This window comes from Pseudophryne corroboree, chromosome 3 (assembly GCF_028390025.1).
Source record: "Pseudophryne corroboree isolate aPseCor3 chromosome 3, aPseCor3.hap2, whole genome shotgun sequence".
NCBI classification, from domain to species: domain Eukaryota; kingdom Metazoa; phylum Chordata; class Amphibia; order Anura; family Myobatrachidae; genus Pseudophryne; species Pseudophryne corroboree.
Window position 1 is genome coordinate 114,004,954 of NC_086446.1, and position 15,688 is coordinate 114,020,641.

The following is a 15,688-nucleotide window of genomic DNA, read 5'->3' on the forward strand; positions in this document are numbered from 1 at the left end:
TTTGAAAAGGGAATGCATCAACAGAACGGTGTTGGCAGTATAAAATTATCTACAGCACCTTGTATTCCCAGGTGGTCTCCCATCCAAGTACTAACCAGGCCCAACACTGCTTAGCTTCCAAGATCAGATGAGATTGGGCGTATCCAGTGTGGTGTGGCTGTATATGAGCTTTATGGTTTCTGTTAGAACTTTTCTACTTCTAACTACTGGTTCATAAATGCGTACGTTTGAAAATGGAATGCATCAACAGAACTGTGTTGGCAGAATAAAAATATCTACAGCACCTTGTATTCCCAGGTGGTCTCCCATCCAAGTACTAACCAGGCCCAACACTGCTTAGCTTCCAAGATCAGATGAGATTGGGCGTATCCAGTGTGGTGTGGCTGTAGATGAGCTTTGTGGTTTCTGTTAGAACTTTTCTACTTCTAACTACTGGTTCATAAATGAATACGTTTGAAAATGGAATGCATCAACAGAACGGTGTTGGCAGTATAAAAATATCTACAGCACCTCGTATTCCCAGGTGGTCTCCCATCCAAGTACTAACCAGGCCCAACACTGCTTAGCTTCCAAGATCAGATGAGATTGGGCGTATCCAGTGTGGTGTGGCTGTAGATGAGCTTTGTAGTTTCTGTTAGAACTTTTCTACTTCTAACTACTGGTTCATAAATGAATACGTTTGAAAATGGAATGCATCAACAGAACGGTGTTGGCAGTATAAAAATATCTACAGCACCTCGTATTCCCAGGTGGTCTCCCATCCAAGTACTAACCAGGCCCAACACTGCTTAGCTTCCAAGATCAGATGAGATTGGGCGTATCCAGTGTGGTGTTGCTGTAGATGAACTTTCTGGTATCTGTTAGAACTTTTCTACTTCTAACTACTGGTTCATAAATGAATACGTTTTAAAATGGAATGCATCAACAGAACGGTGTTGGCAGTATAAAATTATCTACAGCACCTTGATTACCAGGTGGTCTCCCATCCAAGTACTAACCAGGCCCAACACTGCTTAGCTTTCAAGATCAGATGAGATTGGGCATATCCAGTGTGGTGTGGCTGTAGAAGAGCTTTATGGTTTCTGTTAGTACTTTTCTACTTCTAACTACTGGTTCATAAATGAATACGTTTAAAAATGGAATGCATCAACAGAACGGTGTTGGTAGTATAAAAATATCTACAACACCTTGTATTCCCAGGTGGTCTCCATTCCAAGTACTAACCAGGCCCAACACTGCTTAGCTTCCAAGATCAGATGAGATTGGGCGTATCCAGTGTGGTGTGGCTGTAGATGAACTTTATGGTTTCTGTTAGAACTTTTCTACTTCTTACTACTGGTTCATAAATTAATACGTTTGAAAATTGAATGCATCAACAGAACGGTGTTGGTAGTATAAAAATATCTACAGCACCTATGTATTCCCAGGTGATCTCCCATCCAAGTACTAACCAGGCCCAACACTGCTTAGCTTCCAAGATCAGATGAGATTGGGCGTATCCAGTGTGGTGTAGCTGTAGATGAGCTTTGTGGTTTCTGTTAGAACTTTTCTACTTCTAACTACTGGTTCATAAATGAATACATTTGAAAATGGAATGCATCAACAGAACGGTGTTGGCAGTATAAAAAATATCTACAGCACCTTGTATTCCCAGGTGGTCTCCCATCCAAGTACTAACCAGGCCCAACACTTCTTAGCTTCCAAGATCAGATGAGATTGGGCGTATCCAGTATGGTATGGCTGTAGATGAGCTTTGTGGTTTCTGTTAGAACTTTTCTACTTCTAACTACTGGTTCATAAATTAATACGTTTGAAAATGGAATGCATCAACAGAACGGTGTTGGCAGTTTAAAAATATCTACAGCACCTTGTATTCCCAGGTGGTCTCCCATCCAAGTACTAACCAGGCCCAACACTGCTTAGCTTCCAAGATCAGATGAGATTGGGCGTATCCAGTGTGGTGTGGCTGTAGATGAGCTTTATGGTTTCTGTTAGAACTTTTCTACTTCTAACTACTGGTTCATAAATTAATAAGTTTGAAAATGGAATGCATCAACAGAACGGTGTTAGCAGTATAAACATATCTACAGCACCTTGTATTCCCAGGTGGTCTCCCATCCAAGTACTAACCAGGCCCAACACTGCTTAGTTTCCAAGATCAGATGAGATTGGGCGTATCCAGTGTGGTGTGGCTGTAGATGAGCTTTGTGGTTTCTGTTAGAACTTTTCTACTTCTAACTACTGGTTCATAAATGAATACGTTTGAAAATGGAATTTATCAACAGAACGGTGTTGGCAGTATAAAAATATCTACAGCACCTTGTATTCCCAGGTGGTCTCCCATCCAAGTACTAACCAGGCCCAACACTGCTTAGCTTCCAAGATCAGATGAGATTGGGCGTATCCAGTGTGGTGTCACTGTAGATGAACTTTCTGGTTTCTGTTAGAACTTTTCTACTTCTAACTACTGGTTCATAAATGAATACGTTTTAAAATGGAATGCATCAACAGAACGGTGTTGGCAGTTTAAAATTATCTACAGCACCTTGTATTCCCAGGTGGTCTCCCATCCAAGTACTATCCAGACCCAACACTGCTTAACTTCCAAGATCAGATGAGATTGGGGATATCCAGTGTGGTGTGGCTGTAGAAGAGCTTTATGGTTTCTGTTAGTACTTTTCTACTTCTAACTACTGGTTCATAAATGAATACGTTTGAAAATGGAATGCATCAACAGAACGGTGTTGGTAGTATAAAAATATCTACAGCACCTTGTATTCCCAGGTGGTCTCCCATCCAAGTACTAACCAGGCCCAACACTGCTTAGCTTCCAAGATCAGATGAGATTGGGCGTATCCAGTGTGGTGTGGCTGTAGATGAACTTTATGGTTTCTGTTAGAACTTTTCTACTTCTAACTACTGGTTCATAAATGAATAAGTTTGAAAATGGAATGCATCAACAGAACGATGTTGGCAGTATAAAAATATCTACAGCACCTTGTATTCCCAGGTGGTCTCCCATCCAAGTACTAACCAGGCCCAACACTGCTTAGCTTCCAAGATCAGATGAGATTGGGCGTATCCAGTGTGGTGTGGCTGTAGATGAGCTTTGTGGTTTCTGTTAGAACTTTTCTACTTCTAACTACTGGTTCATAAATGAATACGTTTGAAAATGGAATGCATCAACAGAACGGTGTTGGCAGTATAAAAATATCTACAGCACCTTGTATTCCCAGGTGGTCTCCCATCCAAGTACTAACCAGGCCCAACACTGCTAAGCTTCCAAGATCAGATGAGATTGGGCGTATCCAGTGTGGTGTGGCTGTAGATGAGCATTATGGTTTCTGTTAGAACTTTTCTACTTCTAACTACTAGTTCATAAATGAATAAGTTTGAAAATGGAATGCATCAACAGAACGGTGTTAGCAGTATAAACATATCTACAGCACCTTGTATTCCCAGGTGGTCTCCCATCCAAGTACTAACCAGGCCCAACACTGCTTAGCTTCCAAGATCAGATGAGATTGGGCGTATCCAGTGTGGTGTGGCTGTAGATGAGCTTTGTGGTTTCTGTTAGAACTTTTCTACTTCTAACTACTGGTTCATAAATGAATACGTTTGAAAATGGAATTTATCAACAGAACGGTGTTGGCAGTATAAAAATATCTACAGCACCTTGTATTCCCAGGTGGTCTCCCATCCAAGTACTAACCAGGCCCAACACTGCTTAGCTTCCAAGATCAGATGAGATTGGTCGTATCCAGTGTGGTGTGGCTGTAGAAGAGCTTTATGGTTTCTGTTAGTACTTTTCTACTTCTAACTACTGGTTCATAAATGAATACGTTTGAAAATGGAATGCATCAACAGAACGGTGTTGGTAGTATAAAAATATCTACAGCACCTTGTATTCCCAGGTGGTCTCCCATCCAAGTACTAACCAGGCCCAACACTGCTTAGCTTCCAAGATCAGATGAGATTGAGCGTATCCAGTGTGGTGTGGCTGTAGATGAACTTTATGGTTTCTGTTAGAACTTTTCTACTTCTAACTACTGGTTCATAAATGAATACGTTTGAAAATGGTATGCATCAACAGAACGGTGTTGGTAGTATAAAAATATCTACTGCACCTATGTATTCCCAGGTGATCTCCCATCCAAGTACTAACCAGGCCCAACACTGCTTAGCTTCCAAGATCAGATGAGATTGGGCGTATCCAGTGTGGTGTGGCTGTAGATGAACTTTGTGGTTTCTGTTAGAACTTTTCTACTTCTAACTACTGGTTCATAAATGAATACGTTTTAAAATGGAATGCATCAACAGAACGGTGTTAGCAGTATAAACATATCTACAGCACCTTGTATTCCCAGGTGGTCTCCCATCCAAGTACTAACCAGGCCCAACACTGCTTAGTTTCCAAGATCAGATGAGATTGGGCGTATCCAGTGTGGTGTGGCTGTAGATGAGCTTTGTGGTTTCTGTTAGAACTTTTCTACTTCTAACTACTGGTTCATAAATGAATACGTTTGAAAATGGAATTTATCAACAGAACGGTGTTGGCAGTATAAAAATATCTACAGCACCTTGTATTCCCAGGTGGTCTCCCATCCAAGTACTAACCAGGCCCAACACTGCTTAGCTTCCAAGATCAGATGAGATTGGGCGTATCCAGTGTGGTGTCACTGTAGATGAACTTTCTGGTTTCTGTTAGAACTTTTCTACTTCTAACTACTGGTTCATAAATGAATACGTTTTAAAATGGAATGCATCAACAGAACGGTGTTGGCAGTTTAAAATTATCTACAGCACCTTGTATTCCCAGGTGGTCTCCCATCCAAGTACTATCCAGACCCAACACTGCTTAACTTCCAAGATCAGATGAGATTGGGGATATCCAGTGTGGTGTGGCTGTAGAAGAGCTTTATGGTTTCTGTTAGTACTTTTCTACTTCTAACTACTGGTTCATAAATGAATACGTTTGAAAATGGAATGCATCAACAGAACGGTGTTGGTAGTATAAAAATATCTACAGCACCTTGTATTCCCAGGTGGTCTCCCATCCAAGTACTAACCAGGCCCAACACTGCTTAGCTTCCAAGATCAGATGAGATTGGGCGTATCCAGTGTGGTGTGGCTGTAGATGAACTTTATGGTTTCTGTTAGAACTTTTCTACTTCTAACTACTGGTTCATAAATGAATAAGTTTGAAAATGGAATGCATCAACAGAACGATGTTGGCAGTATAAAAATATCTACAGCACCTTGTATTCCCAGGTGGTCTCCCATCCAAGTACTAACCAGGCCCAACACTGCTTAGCTTCCAAGATCAGATGAGATTGGGCGTATCCAGTGTGGTGTGGCTGTAGATGAGCTTTGTGGTTTCTGTTAGAACTTTTCTACTTCTAACTACTGGTTCATAAATGAATACGTTTGAAAATGGAATGCATCAACAGAACGGTGTTGGCAGTATAAAAATATCTACAGCACCTTGTATTCCCAGGTGGTCTCCCATCCAAGTACTAACCAGGCCCAACACTGCTAAGCTTCCAAGATCAGATGAGATTGGGCGTATCCAGTGTGGTGTGGCTGTAGATGAGCATTATGGTTTCTGTTAGAACTTTTCTACTTCTAACTACTAGTTCATAAATGAATAAGTTTGAAAATGGAATGCATCAACAGAACGGTGTTAGCAGTATAAACATATCTACAGCACCTTGTATTCCCAGGTGGTCTCCCATCCAAGTACTAACCAGGCCCAACACTGCTTAGCTTCCAAGATCAGATGAGATTGGGCGTATCCAGTGTGGTGTGGCTGTAGATGAGCTTTGTGGTTTCTGTTAGAACTTTTCTACTTCTAACTACTGGTTCATAAATGAATACGTTTGAAAATGGAATTTATCAACAGAACGGTGTTGGCAGTATAAAAATATCTACAGCACCTTGTATTCCCAGGTGGTCTCCCATCCAAGTACTAACCAGGCCCAACACTGCTTAGCTTCCAAGATCAGATGAGATTGGTCGTATCCAGTGTGGTGTGGCTGTAGAAGAGCTTTATGGTTTCTGTTAGTACTTTTCTACTTCTAACTACTGGTTCATAAATGAATACGTTTGAAAATGGAATGCATCAACAGAACGGTGTTGGTAGTATAAAAATATCTACAGCACCTTGTATTCCCAGGTGGTCTCCCATCCAAGTACTAACCAGGCCCAACACTGCTTAGCTTCCAAGATCAGATGAGATTGGGCGTATCCAGTGTGGTGTGGCTGTAGATGAACTTTATGGTTTCTGTTAGAACTTTTCTACTTCTAACTACTGGTTCATAAATGAATACGTTTGAAAATGGTATGCATCAACAGAACGGTGTTGGTAGTATAAAAATATCTACTGCACCTATGTATTCCCAGGTGATCTCCCATCCAAGTACTAACCAGGCCCAACACTGCTTAGCTTCCAAGATCAGATGAGATTGGGCGTATCCAGTGTGGTGTGGCTGTAGATGAACTTTGTGGTTTCTGTTAGAACTTTTCTACTTCTAACTACTGGTTCATAAATGAATACGTTTTAAAATGGAATGCATCAACAGAACGGTGTTGGCAGTATAAAATTATCTACAGCACCTTGTATTCCCAGGTGGTCTCCCATCCAAGTACTAACCAGGCCCAACACTGCTTAGCTTCCAAGATCAGATGAGATTGGGCGTATCCAGTGTGGTGTGGCTGTAGAGGAGCTTTATGGTTTCTGTTAGAACTTTTCTACTTCTAACTACTGTTTCATAAATGAATAAGTTTGAAAATGGAATGCATCAACAGAACGATGTTGGCAGTATAAAAATATCTACAGCACCTTGTATTCCCAGGTGGTCTCCCATCCAAGTACTAACCAGGCCCAACACTGCTTAGCTTCCAAGATCAGATGAGATTGGGCGTATCCAGTGTGGTGTGGCTGTAGATGAGCTTTGTAGTTTCTGTTAGAACTTTTCTACTTCTAACTACTGGTTCATAAATGAATACGTTTGAAAATGGAATACATCAACAGAACGGTGTTGGCAGTATAAAAATATTTACAACACCTTGTATTCCCAGGTGGTCTCCCATCCAAGTACTAACCAGGCCCAACACTTCTTAGCGTTCAAGATCAGATGAGATTGGGTATATCCTGTGTGGTATGGCTGTAGATGAGCTTTGTGGTTTCTGTTAGAACTTTTCTACTTCTAACTACTGGTTCATAAATGAATACGTTTGAAAATGGAATGCATCAACAGAACGGGTTTGGCAGTATAAAAATATCTACAGCACCTTGTATTCCCAGGTGGTCTCCCATCCAAGTCCTAACCAGGCTCAACACTGCTTAGCTTCCAAGATTAGATGAGATTGGGCGTATCCAGTGTGGTGTGGCTGTAGATGAGCTTTGTGGTTTCTGTTTGAACTTTTCTACTTCTAACTACTGGTTCATAAATGAATACGTTTGAAAATGGAATACATCAACAGAACGGTGTTGGCAGTATAAAAATATCTACAGCACCTTGTATTCCCAGGTGGTCTCCCATCCAAGTACTAACCAGGCTCAACACTTCTTAGCGTCCAAGATCAGATGAGATTGGGTATATCCTGTGTGGTATGGCTGTAGATGAGCTTTGTGGTTTCTGTTAAAACTTTTCTACTTCTAACTACTGGTTCATAAATGAATACGTTTGAAAATGGAATGCATCAACAGAACGGGTTTGGCAGTTTAAAAATATCTACAGCACCTTGTATTCCCAGGTGGTCTCCCATCCAAGTAATTACCAGGCCCAACACTGCTTAGCTTCCAAGATCAGATGAGATTGGGCGTATCCAATGTGGTGTGGCTGTAGATGAGCTTTGTGGTTTCTGTTAGAACTTTTCTACTTCTAACTACTGGTTCATAAATTAATACGTTTGAAAATGGAATGCATCAACAGAACGGTGTTGGCAGTATAAAAATATCTACAGCACCTTGTATTCCCAGGTGGTCTCCCATCCAAGTAATTACCAGGCCCAACACTGCTTAGCTTCCAAGATCAGATGAGATTGGGCGTATCCAGTGTGGTGTGGCTGTAGATGAGCTTTGTGGTTTCTGTTAGAACTTTTCTACTTCTAACTACTGGTTCATAAATGAATACGTTTGAAAATGGAATGCATCAACAGAACGGTGTTGGCAGTATAAAAATATCTACAGCACCTTGTATTCCCAGGTGGTCTCCCATCCAAGTACTAACCAGGCCCAACACTGCTTAGCTTCCAAGATCAGATGAGATTGGGCGTATCCAGTGTGGTTTTGGATGTAGATGAGCTTTGTAGTTTCTGTTAAAACCTTTCTACTTCTAACTACTGGTTCATAAATGAATACGTTTGAAAATGGAATGCATCAACAGAACGGTGCTGGCAGTATAAAATTATCTACAGCACCTTGTATTCCCAGGTGGTCTCCCATCCAAGTACTAACCAGGCCCAACACTGCTTAGCTTCCAAGATCAGATGAAATTGGGCGTATCCAGTGTGGTGTTGCTGTATATGAGCTTTATGGTTTCTGTTAGAACTTTTCTACTTCTAACTACTGGTTCATAAGTGCATACGTTTGAAAATGGAATGCATCAACAGAACTGTGTTGGCAGTATAAAAATATCTACAGCACCTTGTATTCCCAGGTGGTCTCCCATCCAAGTACTAACCAGGCCCAACACTGCTTAGCTTCCAAGATCAGATGAGATTGGGCGTATCCAGTGTGGTGTGGCTGTAGAGGAGCTTTATGGTTTCTGTTAGAACTTTTCTACTTCTAACTACTGGTTCATAAATGAATAAGTTTGAAAATGGAATGCATCAACAGAACGATGTTGGCAGTATAAAAATATCTACAGCACCTTGTATTCCCAGGTGGTCTCCCATCCAAGTACTAACCAGGCCCAACACTGCTTAGCTTCCAAGATCAGATGAGATTGGGCGTATCCAGTGTGGTGTGGCTGTAGAGGAGCTTTATGGTTTCTGTTAGAACTTTTCTACTTCTAACTACTGGTTCATAAATGAATACGTTTGAAAATGGAATGCATCAACAGAACGGTGTTGGCAGTATAAAAATATCTACAGCACCTTGTATTCCCAGGTGGTCTCCCATCAAAGTACTAACCAGGCCCAACACTGCTTAGCTTCCAAGATCAGATGAGATTGGGCGTATCCAGTGTGGTATGGCTGTAGATGAGCTTTGTGGTTTCTGTTAGAACTTTTCTACTTCTAACTACTGGTTCATAAATGAATACGTTTGAAAATGGAATGCATCAACAGAACGGTGTTGGCAGTATAAAAATATCTACAGCACCTTGTATTCCCAGGTGGTCTCCCATCCAAGTACTAACCAGGCCCAACACTGCTTAGCTTCCAAGATCAGATGAGATTGGGCGTATCCAGTGTGGTGTGGCTGTAGATGAGCTTTGTGGTTTCTGTTAGAACTTTTCTACTTCTAACTACTGGTTCATAAATGAATACATTTGAAAATGGAATACATCAACAGAACGGTGTTGGCAGTATAAAAATATTTACAGCACCTTGTATTCCCAGGTGGTCTCCCATCCAAGTACTAACCAGGCCCAACACTTCTTAGCGTTCAAGATCAGATGAGATTGGGTATATCCTGTGTGGTATGGCTGTAGATGAGCTTTGTGGTTTCTGTTAGAACTTTTCTACTTCTAACTACTGGTTCATAAATGAATACGTTTGAAAATGGAATGCATCAACAGAACGGGTTTGGCAGTATAAAAATATCTACAGCACCTTGTATTCCCAGGTGGTCTCCCATCCAAGTCCTAACCAGGCTCAACACTGCTTAGCTTCCAAGATTAGGCGTATCCAGTGTGGTGTGGCTGTAGATGAGCTTTGTGGTTTCTGTTTGAACTTTTCTACTTCTAACTACTGGTTCATAAATGAATACGTTTGAAAATGGAATACATCAACAGAACGGTGTTGGCAGTATAAAAATATCTACAGCACCTTGTATTCCCAGGTGGTCTCCCATCCAAGTACTAACCAGGCTCAACACTTCTTAGCGTCCAAGATCAGATGAGATTGGGTATATCCTGTGTGGTATGGCTGTAGATGAGCTTTGTGGTTTCTGTTAGAACTTTTCTACTTCTAACTACTGGTTCATAAATGAATACGTTTGAAAATGGAATGCATCAACAGAACGGGTTTGGCAGTATAAAAATATCTACAGCACCTTGTATTCCCAGGTGGTCTCCCATCCAAGTACTAACCAGGCCCAACACTGCTTAGCTTCCAAGATCAGATGAGATTGGGCGTATCCAGTGTGGTGTGGCTGTAGATGAGCTTTGTGGTTTCTGTTAGAACTTTTCTACTTCTAACTACTGGTTCATAAATGAATACATTTGAAAATGGAATACATCAACAGAACGGTGTTGGCAGTATAAAAATATTTACAGCACCTTGTATTCCCAGGTGGTCTCCCATCCAAGTACTAACCAGGCCCAACACTGCTTAGCTTCCAAGATCAGATGAGATTGGGCGTATCCAGTGTGGTGTGGCTGTAGATGAGCTTCGTGGTTTCTGTTAGAACTTTTCTACTTCTAACTACTGGTTCATAAATGAATACATTTGAAAATGGAATACATCAACAGAACGGTGTTGGCAGTATAAAAATATTTACAGCACCTTGTATTCCCAGGTGGTCTCCCATCCAAGTACTAACCAGGCCCAACACTTCTTAGCGTTCAAGATCAGATGAGATTGGGTATATCCTGTGTGGTATGGCTGTAGATGAGCTTTGTGGTTTCTGTTAGAACTTTTCTACTTCTAACTACTGGTTCATAAATGAATACGTTTGAAAATGGAATGCATCAACAGAACGGGTTTGGCAGTATAAAAATATCTACAGCACCTTGTATTCCCAGGTGGTCTCCCATCCAAGTCCTAACCAGGCTCAACACTGCTTAGCTTCCAAGATTAGATGAGATTGGGCGCATCCAGTGTGGTGTGGCTGTAGATGAGCTTTGTGGTTTCTGTTTGAACTTTTCTACTTCTAACTACTGGTTCATAAATGAATACGTTTGAAAATGGAATACATCAACAGAACGGTGTTGGCAGTATAAAAATATCTACAGCACCTTGTATTCCCAGGTGGTCTCCCATCCAAGTAATTACCAGGCCCAACACTGCTTAGCTTCCAAGATCAGATGAGATTGGGCGTATCCAGTGTGGTGTGGCTGTAGATGAGCTTTGTGGTTTCTGTTAGAACTTTTCTACTTCTAACTACTGGTTCATAAATTAATACGTTTGAAAATGGAATGCATCAACAGAACGGTGTTGGCAGTATAAAAATATCTACAGCACCTCGTATTCCCAGGTGGTCTCCCATCCAAGTACTAACCAGGCCCAACACTGCTTAGCTTCCAAGATCAGATGAGATTGGGCGTATCCAGTGTGGTTTTGGATGTAGATGCGCTTTGTAGTTTCTGTTAAAACTTTTCTACTTCTAACTACTGGTTCATAAATTTATACGTTTGAAAATGGAATGCATCAACAGAACAGTGTTGGCAGTATAAAATTATCTACAGCACCTTGTATTCCCAGGTGGTCTCCCATCCAAGTACTAACCAGGCCCAACACTGCTTAGCTTCCAAGATCAGATGAAATTGGGCGTATCCAGTGTGGTGTGGCTGTATATGAGCTTTATGGTTTCTGTTAGAACTTTTCTACTTCTAACTACTGGTTCATAAGTGCATACGTTTGAAAATGGAATGCATCAACAGAACTGTGTTGGCAGTATAAAAATATCTACAGCACCTTGTATTCCCAGGTGGTCTCCCATCCAAGTACTAACCAGGCCCAACACTGCTTAGCTTCCAAGATCAGATGAGATTGGGCGTATCCAGTGTGGTGTGGCTGTAGATGAGCTTTCTGGTTTCTGTTAGAACTTTTCTACTTCTAACTACTGGTTCATAAATGAATACGTTTGAAAATGGAATGCATCAACAGAACGGTGTTGGCAGTATAAAAATATCTACAGCACCTTGTATTCCCAGGTGGTCTCCATCCAAGTCCTAACCAGGCACAACACTGCTTAGCTTCCAAGATCAGATGAGATTGGGCGTATCCAGTGTGGTTTTGGATGTAGATGAGCTTTGTAGTTTCTGTTAAAACTTTTCTACTTCTATCTACTGGTTCATAAATGAATACGTTTGAAAATGGAATGCATCAACAGAACGGTGTTGGCAGTATAAAATTATCTACAGAACCTTGTATTTCCAGGTGGTCTCCCATCCAAGTACTAACCAGGCCCAACACTGCTTAGCTTCCAAGATCAGATGAGATTGGGCGTATCCAGTGTGGTGTGGCTGTATATGAGCTTTATAGTTTCTGTTAGAACTTTTCTACTTCTAACTACTGGTTCATAAATGTATACGTTTGAAAATGGAATGCATCAACAGAACGGTGTTGGCAGTATAAAAATATCTACAGCACCTTGTATTCCCAGGTGGTCTCCCATCCAAGTACTAACCAAGCCCAACACTGCTTAGCTTCCAAGATCAAATGAGATTGGGCGTATCCAGTGTGGTGTGGCTGTAGATGAGCTTTGTGGTTTCTGTTAGAACTTTTCTACTTCTAACTACTGGTTCATAAATGAAAACGTTTGAAAATGGAATGCATCAAAAGAACGGTGTTGGCAGTATAAAAATATCTACAGCACCTTGTATTCCCAGGTGGTCTCCCATCCAAGTACTAACCAGGCCCAACACTGCTTAGCTTACAAGATCAGATGAGATTGGGCGTATCCAGTGTGGTGTGGCTGTAGATGAGCTTTGTGGTTTCTGTTAGAACTTTTCTACTTCTAACTACTGGTTCATAAATGAATACGTTTGAAAATGGAATGCATCAACAGAACGGTGTTGGCAGTATAAAAATATCTACAGCACCTTGTATTCCCAGGTGGTCTCCCATCCAAGTACTAACCAGGCCCAACACTGCTTAGCTTACAAGATCAGATGAGATTGGGCGTATCCAGTGTGGTGTGGCTGTAGATGAGCTTTGTGGTTTCTGTTAGAACTTTTCTACTTCTAACTACTGGTTCATAAATGAATACGTTTGAAAATGGAATGCATCAACAGAACGGTGTTGGCAGTATAAAAATATCTACAGCACCTTGTATTCCCAGGTGGTCTCCCATCCAAGTACTAACCAGGCCCAACACTGCTTAGCTTCCAAGATCAGATGAGATTGGGCGTATCCAGTGGGTGTGGTTCGTTTTATCGGCATCCGTTTGTGCGACAATGTTTTGAACGACCACGATAGTTCGAACAACACAACTCATCGACTGTCTGTATATCGGCAGTATCTTTAGTTCGACATGTATTTGATCGACCATAACAAATGATCGACAGCTACTTTATCGAATATTTTACTTAGACATGGATTAAGATCGACAGTAGTTTGTTCGACAACTGCGTTAGACCGACAGTAACTAGTTCGACATTAAATAGGCCGACTGCCATTAAATCGAACATCTTTTAGTTCGAAATGTGTTAGACCGACCACTCATTTGGTAGACAAAACTTAGATCGACACTTAAAAGGTTCGAAAGGTAATAGGTCGACATACACAAGATCGACATAACTAAGGGCGACAAAACTTAGATCGACACTTAAAAGGTTCGAAAGGTAATAGGTCGACATACACAAGATCGACATAACTAAGTGCGACAAAACTTAGATCGACACTTAAATTGCACGACATGTAATAGGTCGACATACACAAGATCGACAAAAGTAAGATCGACACTAATTACTTTGACAGATAACATATCTAAGATATCTACATGTAAATATAGGCCAATATAGTTTCAGTGCATGCTGGGATGTGTAGTTTCTCCACACCTGGAGTGCCACAGTTTGGACATGCCTGACATACACAATACACATCTGCAACGCTGACACCCTCCCCCCCCACCGCTATTCCCCACGATACCCGTCCAAAGTTAGACGCCGCCTCCATCCCCCCTAGTCACCCCGCTGCCCGTCCACATTTACACGCCTAGCTAGACACCCCACTACATTACGCGCCCCATGTTTCACCGTGGCACTACAAGTAACACAACGCCCTGGCACTGCTCCCCGCTCTGGTAGCACAGTCACACCCTTTAAGAAACACCCCACCCATGTCTGCCAGCACACCTGGGCTCCCGGCTGCACATCTGCAACGCTGACACCCTCCCCCCCCTCCCGCTATTCCCCACGATACCCTTCCAAAGTTAGATGCCGCCTCCATCCCCCCTAGTCACTCCGCTGCCCGTCTACATTTACACGCCTAGCTAGACACCCCACTACATTACGCGCCCCATGTTTCACCGTGGCACTACAAGTAACACAACGCCCGGGCACTGCTCCCCGCTCTGGTAGCACAGTCACACCCTTTAAGAAACACCCCACCCATGTCTGCCAGCACACCTGGGCACCCGGCTGCACATCTGCAACGCTGACACCCTCCCCCCCCCCCCGCTATTCCCCACGATACCCTTCCAAAGTTAGACGCCGCCTCCATCCCCCCTAGTCACCCCGCTGCCCGTCCACATTTACACGCCTAGCTAGACACCCCACTACATTACGCGCCCCATGTTTCACCGTGGCACTACAAGTAACACAACGCCCTGGCACTGCTCCCCGCTCTGGTAGCACAGTCACACCCTTTAAGAAACACCCCACCCATGTCTGCCAGCACACCTGGGCTCCCGGCTGCACATCTGCAACGCTGACACCATCCCCCCCCCCGCTATTCCACACGATACCCTTCCAAAGTTAGATGCCGCCTCCATCCCCCCTAGTCACTCCGCTGCCCGTCTACATTTACACGCCTAGCTAGACACCCCACTACATTACGCGCCCCATGTTTCACCGTGGCACTACAAGTAACACAACGCCCTGGCACTGCTCCCCGCTCTGGTAGCACAGTCACACCCTTTAAGAAACACCCCACCCATGTCTGCCAGCACACCTGGGCACCCGGCTGCACATCTGCAACGCTGACACCCTCCCCCCCCCCGCTATTCCCCACGATACCCTTCCAAAGTTAGACGCCGCCTCCATCCCCCCTAGTCACCCCGCTGCCCGTCCACATTTACACGCCTAGCTAGACACCCCACTACATTACGCGCCCCATGTTTCACCGTGGCACTACAAGTAACACAACGCCCTGGCACTGCTCCCCGCTCTGGTAGCACAGTCACACCCTTTAAGAAACACCCCACTCATGTCTGCCAGCACACCTGGGCACCCAGCTGCACATCTGCAACGCTGACACCCTCCCACCTCCCCCCCCCCACACCACCCCCCCCGGCTATCACATTTTACAAACTCACAGTTACAGATTTAAAATTTTTTTAAAGTATTCTCTCCTAACCTTTTCCATGATATCACCACTATCACCTTGGCATCATGTCCCAGACTTGCTATTCAGAATTCATTGTAAACTAATCCATTTAAGTTATAGCCAAGCAAAGCTATTATTATGAACTTGTCTCTATTCTTTTTTTCCACTCTCATTAGTCTATTCTAAACAGGTTCATTAAATCACCACTATCACCTTGGCGTCAGGTCCAACATTTTTTTCCACCAATCTTTTCAAAATAATCGAATTAAGTTCCATCTAGACAAAGCCATTCTTCTGAACTTCTTTC

The 15,688-nt window shown here is 42.7% G+C and overlaps 42 non-coding genes and 17 pseudogenes across 42 annotated transcripts; all 59 read right to left on the reverse strand.

The window, feature by feature from the left end:
• Positions 1-46: 46 nt before the first annotated feature.
• Positions 47-165, reverse strand: LOC135062437 (5S ribosomal RNA). Its single transcript, XR_010248787.1, has one exon. It is a non-coding gene; the product is annotated as a 5S ribosomal RNA (ribosomal RNA).
• A 107-nt stretch (positions 166-272) lies between these two features.
• LOC135070449 (5S ribosomal RNA) lies at positions 273-391 on the reverse strand. Its single transcript, XR_010256615.1, has one exon. It is a non-coding gene; the product is annotated as a 5S ribosomal RNA (ribosomal RNA).
• A 107-nt stretch (positions 392-498) lies between these two features.
• LOC134900481 (5S ribosomal RNA) lies at positions 499-617 on the reverse strand. Its single transcript, XR_010173989.1, has one exon. It is a non-coding gene; the product is annotated as a 5S ribosomal RNA (ribosomal RNA).
• Positions 618-724: 107 nt separating this feature from the next.
• Positions 725-843, reverse strand: LOC134901654 (5S ribosomal RNA). Its single transcript, XR_010175141.1, has one exon. It is a non-coding gene; the product is annotated as a 5S ribosomal RNA (ribosomal RNA).
• A 107-nt stretch (positions 844-950) lies between these two features.
• On the reverse strand, positions 951-1,068 carry LOC134892894 (5S ribosomal RNA; annotated as a pseudogene).
• Positions 1,069-1,175: 107 nt separating this feature from the next.
• On the reverse strand, positions 1,176-1,294 carry LOC134889905 (5S ribosomal RNA; annotated as a pseudogene).
• A 107-nt stretch (positions 1,295-1,401) lies between these two features.
• Positions 1,402-1,521, reverse strand: LOC134885701 (5S ribosomal RNA). The gene has a single exon (XR_010169811.1). It is a non-coding gene; the product is annotated as a 5S ribosomal RNA (ribosomal RNA).
• Positions 1,522-1,629: 108 nt separating this feature from the next.
• On the reverse strand, positions 1,630-1,748 carry LOC135063552 (5S ribosomal RNA). The gene has a single exon (XR_010249880.1). It is a non-coding gene; the product is annotated as a 5S ribosomal RNA (ribosomal RNA).
• Positions 1,749-1,855: 107 nt separating this feature from the next.
• LOC135070460 (5S ribosomal RNA) lies at positions 1,856-1,974 on the reverse strand. The gene has a single exon (XR_010256626.1). It is a non-coding gene; the product is annotated as a 5S ribosomal RNA (ribosomal RNA).
• A 107-nt stretch (positions 1,975-2,081) lies between these two features.
• Positions 2,082-2,200, reverse strand: LOC135064818 (5S ribosomal RNA). The gene has a single exon (XR_010251118.1). It is a non-coding gene; the product is annotated as a 5S ribosomal RNA (ribosomal RNA).
• Positions 2,201-2,307: 107 nt separating this feature from the next.
• LOC135062271 (5S ribosomal RNA) lies at positions 2,308-2,426 on the reverse strand. Its single transcript, XR_010248625.1, has one exon. It is a non-coding gene; the product is annotated as a 5S ribosomal RNA (ribosomal RNA).
• Positions 2,427-2,533: 107 nt separating this feature from the next.
• Positions 2,534-2,652, reverse strand: LOC134885102 (5S ribosomal RNA). Its single transcript, XR_010169225.1, has one exon. It is a non-coding gene; the product is annotated as a 5S ribosomal RNA (ribosomal RNA).
• A 107-nt stretch (positions 2,653-2,759) lies between these two features.
• Positions 2,760-2,878, reverse strand: LOC135070473 (5S ribosomal RNA). The gene has a single exon (XR_010256638.1). It is a non-coding gene; the product is annotated as a 5S ribosomal RNA (ribosomal RNA).
• A 107-nt stretch (positions 2,879-2,985) lies between these two features.
• Positions 2,986-3,104, reverse strand: LOC135070486 (5S ribosomal RNA). Its single transcript, XR_010256649.1, has one exon. It is a non-coding gene; the product is annotated as a 5S ribosomal RNA (ribosomal RNA).
• A 107-nt stretch (positions 3,105-3,211) lies between these two features.
• On the reverse strand, positions 3,212-3,330 carry LOC135066296 (5S ribosomal RNA). The gene has a single exon (XR_010252548.1). It is a non-coding gene; the product is annotated as a 5S ribosomal RNA (ribosomal RNA).
• Positions 3,331-3,437: 107 nt separating this feature from the next.
• LOC135070497 (5S ribosomal RNA) lies at positions 3,438-3,556 on the reverse strand. The gene has a single exon (XR_010256660.1). It is a non-coding gene; the product is annotated as a 5S ribosomal RNA (ribosomal RNA).
• A 107-nt stretch (positions 3,557-3,663) lies between these two features.
• On the reverse strand, positions 3,664-3,782 carry LOC135069151 (5S ribosomal RNA). The gene has a single exon (XR_010255340.1). It is a non-coding gene; the product is annotated as a 5S ribosomal RNA (ribosomal RNA).
• A 107-nt stretch (positions 3,783-3,889) lies between these two features.
• Positions 3,890-4,008, reverse strand: LOC135059300 (5S ribosomal RNA). Its single transcript, XR_010245708.1, has one exon. It is a non-coding gene; the product is annotated as a 5S ribosomal RNA (ribosomal RNA).
• A 107-nt stretch (positions 4,009-4,115) lies between these two features.
• Positions 4,116-4,235, reverse strand: LOC134889275 (5S ribosomal RNA; annotated as a pseudogene).
• Positions 4,236-4,342: 107 nt separating this feature from the next.
• Positions 4,343-4,461, reverse strand: LOC135064819 (5S ribosomal RNA). The gene has a single exon (XR_010251119.1). It is a non-coding gene; the product is annotated as a 5S ribosomal RNA (ribosomal RNA).
• A 107-nt stretch (positions 4,462-4,568) lies between these two features.
• On the reverse strand, positions 4,569-4,687 carry LOC135062272 (5S ribosomal RNA). Its single transcript, XR_010248626.1, has one exon. It is a non-coding gene; the product is annotated as a 5S ribosomal RNA (ribosomal RNA).
• Positions 4,688-4,794: 107 nt separating this feature from the next.
• Positions 4,795-4,913, reverse strand: LOC134885103 (5S ribosomal RNA). Its single transcript, XR_010169226.1, has one exon. It is a non-coding gene; the product is annotated as a 5S ribosomal RNA (ribosomal RNA).
• A 107-nt stretch (positions 4,914-5,020) lies between these two features.
• LOC135070509 (5S ribosomal RNA) lies at positions 5,021-5,139 on the reverse strand. Its single transcript, XR_010256671.1, has one exon. It is a non-coding gene; the product is annotated as a 5S ribosomal RNA (ribosomal RNA).
• A 107-nt stretch (positions 5,140-5,246) lies between these two features.
• LOC135070520 (5S ribosomal RNA) lies at positions 5,247-5,365 on the reverse strand. The gene has a single exon (XR_010256682.1). It is a non-coding gene; the product is annotated as a 5S ribosomal RNA (ribosomal RNA).
• Positions 5,366-5,472: 107 nt separating this feature from the next.
• On the reverse strand, positions 5,473-5,591 carry LOC135066297 (5S ribosomal RNA). Its single transcript, XR_010252549.1, has one exon. It is a non-coding gene; the product is annotated as a 5S ribosomal RNA (ribosomal RNA).
• Positions 5,592-5,698: 107 nt separating this feature from the next.
• On the reverse strand, positions 5,699-5,817 carry LOC135070531 (5S ribosomal RNA). The gene has a single exon (XR_010256693.1). It is a non-coding gene; the product is annotated as a 5S ribosomal RNA (ribosomal RNA).
• Positions 5,818-5,924: 107 nt separating this feature from the next.
• On the reverse strand, positions 5,925-6,043 carry LOC135069152 (5S ribosomal RNA). Its single transcript, XR_010255341.1, has one exon. It is a non-coding gene; the product is annotated as a 5S ribosomal RNA (ribosomal RNA).
• A 107-nt stretch (positions 6,044-6,150) lies between these two features.
• Positions 6,151-6,269, reverse strand: LOC135070542 (5S ribosomal RNA). Its single transcript, XR_010256704.1, has one exon. It is a non-coding gene; the product is annotated as a 5S ribosomal RNA (ribosomal RNA).
• A 107-nt stretch (positions 6,270-6,376) lies between these two features.
• LOC134889276 (5S ribosomal RNA) lies at positions 6,377-6,496 on the reverse strand (annotated as a pseudogene).
• Positions 6,497-6,603: 107 nt separating this feature from the next.
• On the reverse strand, positions 6,604-6,722 carry LOC135061840 (5S ribosomal RNA). The gene has a single exon (XR_010248208.1). It is a non-coding gene; the product is annotated as a 5S ribosomal RNA (ribosomal RNA).
• Positions 6,723-6,829: 107 nt separating this feature from the next.
• LOC135070554 (5S ribosomal RNA) lies at positions 6,830-6,948 on the reverse strand. The gene has a single exon (XR_010256715.1). It is a non-coding gene; the product is annotated as a 5S ribosomal RNA (ribosomal RNA).
• Positions 6,949-7,055: 107 nt separating this feature from the next.
• On the reverse strand, positions 7,056-7,174 carry LOC134894628 (5S ribosomal RNA; annotated as a pseudogene).
• Positions 7,175-7,281: 107 nt separating this feature from the next.
• Positions 7,282-7,400, reverse strand: LOC134894396 (5S ribosomal RNA; annotated as a pseudogene).
• Positions 7,401-7,507: 107 nt separating this feature from the next.
• Positions 7,508-7,626, reverse strand: LOC134892161 (5S ribosomal RNA; annotated as a pseudogene).
• Positions 7,627-7,733: 107 nt separating this feature from the next.
• Positions 7,734-7,852, reverse strand: LOC134884264 (5S ribosomal RNA). Its single transcript, XR_010168416.1, has one exon. It is a non-coding gene; the product is annotated as a 5S ribosomal RNA (ribosomal RNA).
• A 107-nt stretch (positions 7,853-7,959) lies between these two features.
• LOC135068078 (5S ribosomal RNA) lies at positions 7,960-8,078 on the reverse strand. Its single transcript, XR_010254285.1, has one exon. It is a non-coding gene; the product is annotated as a 5S ribosomal RNA (ribosomal RNA).
• Positions 8,079-8,185: 107 nt separating this feature from the next.
• LOC134888927 (5S ribosomal RNA) lies at positions 8,186-8,305 on the reverse strand (annotated as a pseudogene).
• A 107-nt stretch (positions 8,306-8,412) lies between these two features.
• On the reverse strand, positions 8,413-8,531 carry LOC134885950 (5S ribosomal RNA). The gene has a single exon (XR_010170051.1). It is a non-coding gene; the product is annotated as a 5S ribosomal RNA (ribosomal RNA).
• Positions 8,532-8,638: 107 nt separating this feature from the next.
• LOC135061841 (5S ribosomal RNA) lies at positions 8,639-8,757 on the reverse strand. The gene has a single exon (XR_010248209.1). It is a non-coding gene; the product is annotated as a 5S ribosomal RNA (ribosomal RNA).
• A 107-nt stretch (positions 8,758-8,864) lies between these two features.
• On the reverse strand, positions 8,865-8,983 carry LOC135061842 (5S ribosomal RNA). Its single transcript, XR_010248210.1, has one exon. It is a non-coding gene; the product is annotated as a 5S ribosomal RNA (ribosomal RNA).
• A 107-nt stretch (positions 8,984-9,090) lies between these two features.
• LOC135063433 (5S ribosomal RNA) lies at positions 9,091-9,209 on the reverse strand. Its single transcript, XR_010249765.1, has one exon. It is a non-coding gene; the product is annotated as a 5S ribosomal RNA (ribosomal RNA).
• Positions 9,210-9,316: 107 nt separating this feature from the next.
• Positions 9,317-9,435, reverse strand: LOC135070566 (5S ribosomal RNA). The gene has a single exon (XR_010256726.1). It is a non-coding gene; the product is annotated as a 5S ribosomal RNA (ribosomal RNA).
• Positions 9,436-9,542: 107 nt separating this feature from the next.
• On the reverse strand, positions 9,543-9,661 carry LOC134893439 (5S ribosomal RNA; annotated as a pseudogene).
• Positions 9,662-9,768: 107 nt separating this feature from the next.
• On the reverse strand, positions 9,769-9,877 carry LOC134898394 (5S ribosomal RNA; annotated as a pseudogene).
• A 107-nt stretch (positions 9,878-9,984) lies between these two features.
• LOC134892162 (5S ribosomal RNA) lies at positions 9,985-10,103 on the reverse strand (annotated as a pseudogene).
• A 107-nt stretch (positions 10,104-10,210) lies between these two features.
• LOC135070578 (5S ribosomal RNA) lies at positions 10,211-10,329 on the reverse strand. The gene has a single exon (XR_010256737.1). It is a non-coding gene; the product is annotated as a 5S ribosomal RNA (ribosomal RNA).
• A 107-nt stretch (positions 10,330-10,436) lies between these two features.
• Positions 10,437-10,555, reverse strand: LOC135062639 (5S ribosomal RNA). Its single transcript, XR_010248987.1, has one exon. It is a non-coding gene; the product is annotated as a 5S ribosomal RNA (ribosomal RNA).
• Positions 10,556-10,662: 107 nt separating this feature from the next.
• On the reverse strand, positions 10,663-10,781 carry LOC134893440 (5S ribosomal RNA; annotated as a pseudogene).
• Positions 10,782-10,888: 107 nt separating this feature from the next.
• On the reverse strand, positions 10,889-11,007 carry LOC134894019 (5S ribosomal RNA; annotated as a pseudogene).
• Positions 11,008-11,114: 107 nt separating this feature from the next.
• On the reverse strand, positions 11,115-11,233 carry LOC135068079 (5S ribosomal RNA). Its single transcript, XR_010254286.1, has one exon. It is a non-coding gene; the product is annotated as a 5S ribosomal RNA (ribosomal RNA).
• Positions 11,234-11,340: 107 nt separating this feature from the next.
• Positions 11,341-11,460, reverse strand: LOC134887606 (5S ribosomal RNA; annotated as a pseudogene).
• Positions 11,461-11,567: 107 nt separating this feature from the next.
• Positions 11,568-11,686, reverse strand: LOC135068861 (5S ribosomal RNA). Its single transcript, XR_010255052.1, has one exon. It is a non-coding gene; the product is annotated as a 5S ribosomal RNA (ribosomal RNA).
• A 107-nt stretch (positions 11,687-11,793) lies between these two features.
• Positions 11,794-11,912, reverse strand: LOC135070590 (5S ribosomal RNA). Its single transcript, XR_010256749.1, has one exon. It is a non-coding gene; the product is annotated as a 5S ribosomal RNA (ribosomal RNA).
• Positions 11,913-12,019: 107 nt separating this feature from the next.
• Positions 12,020-12,138, reverse strand: LOC134897385 (5S ribosomal RNA; annotated as a pseudogene).
• Positions 12,139-12,245: 107 nt separating this feature from the next.
• LOC134890747 (5S ribosomal RNA) lies at positions 12,246-12,364 on the reverse strand (annotated as a pseudogene).
• A 107-nt stretch (positions 12,365-12,471) lies between these two features.
• LOC135060926 (5S ribosomal RNA) lies at positions 12,472-12,590 on the reverse strand. Its single transcript, XR_010247321.1, has one exon. It is a non-coding gene; the product is annotated as a 5S ribosomal RNA (ribosomal RNA).
• Positions 12,591-12,697: 107 nt separating this feature from the next.
• On the reverse strand, positions 12,698-12,816 carry LOC135065857 (5S ribosomal RNA). The gene has a single exon (XR_010252127.1). It is a non-coding gene; the product is annotated as a 5S ribosomal RNA (ribosomal RNA).
• Positions 12,817-12,923: 107 nt separating this feature from the next.
• Positions 12,924-13,042, reverse strand: LOC135065858 (5S ribosomal RNA). Its single transcript, XR_010252128.1, has one exon. It is a non-coding gene; the product is annotated as a 5S ribosomal RNA (ribosomal RNA).
• Positions 13,043-13,149: 107 nt separating this feature from the next.
• On the reverse strand, positions 13,150-13,268 carry LOC134897694 (5S ribosomal RNA; annotated as a pseudogene).
• Between the last annotated feature and the right edge of the window lie 2,420 nt (positions 13,269-15,688).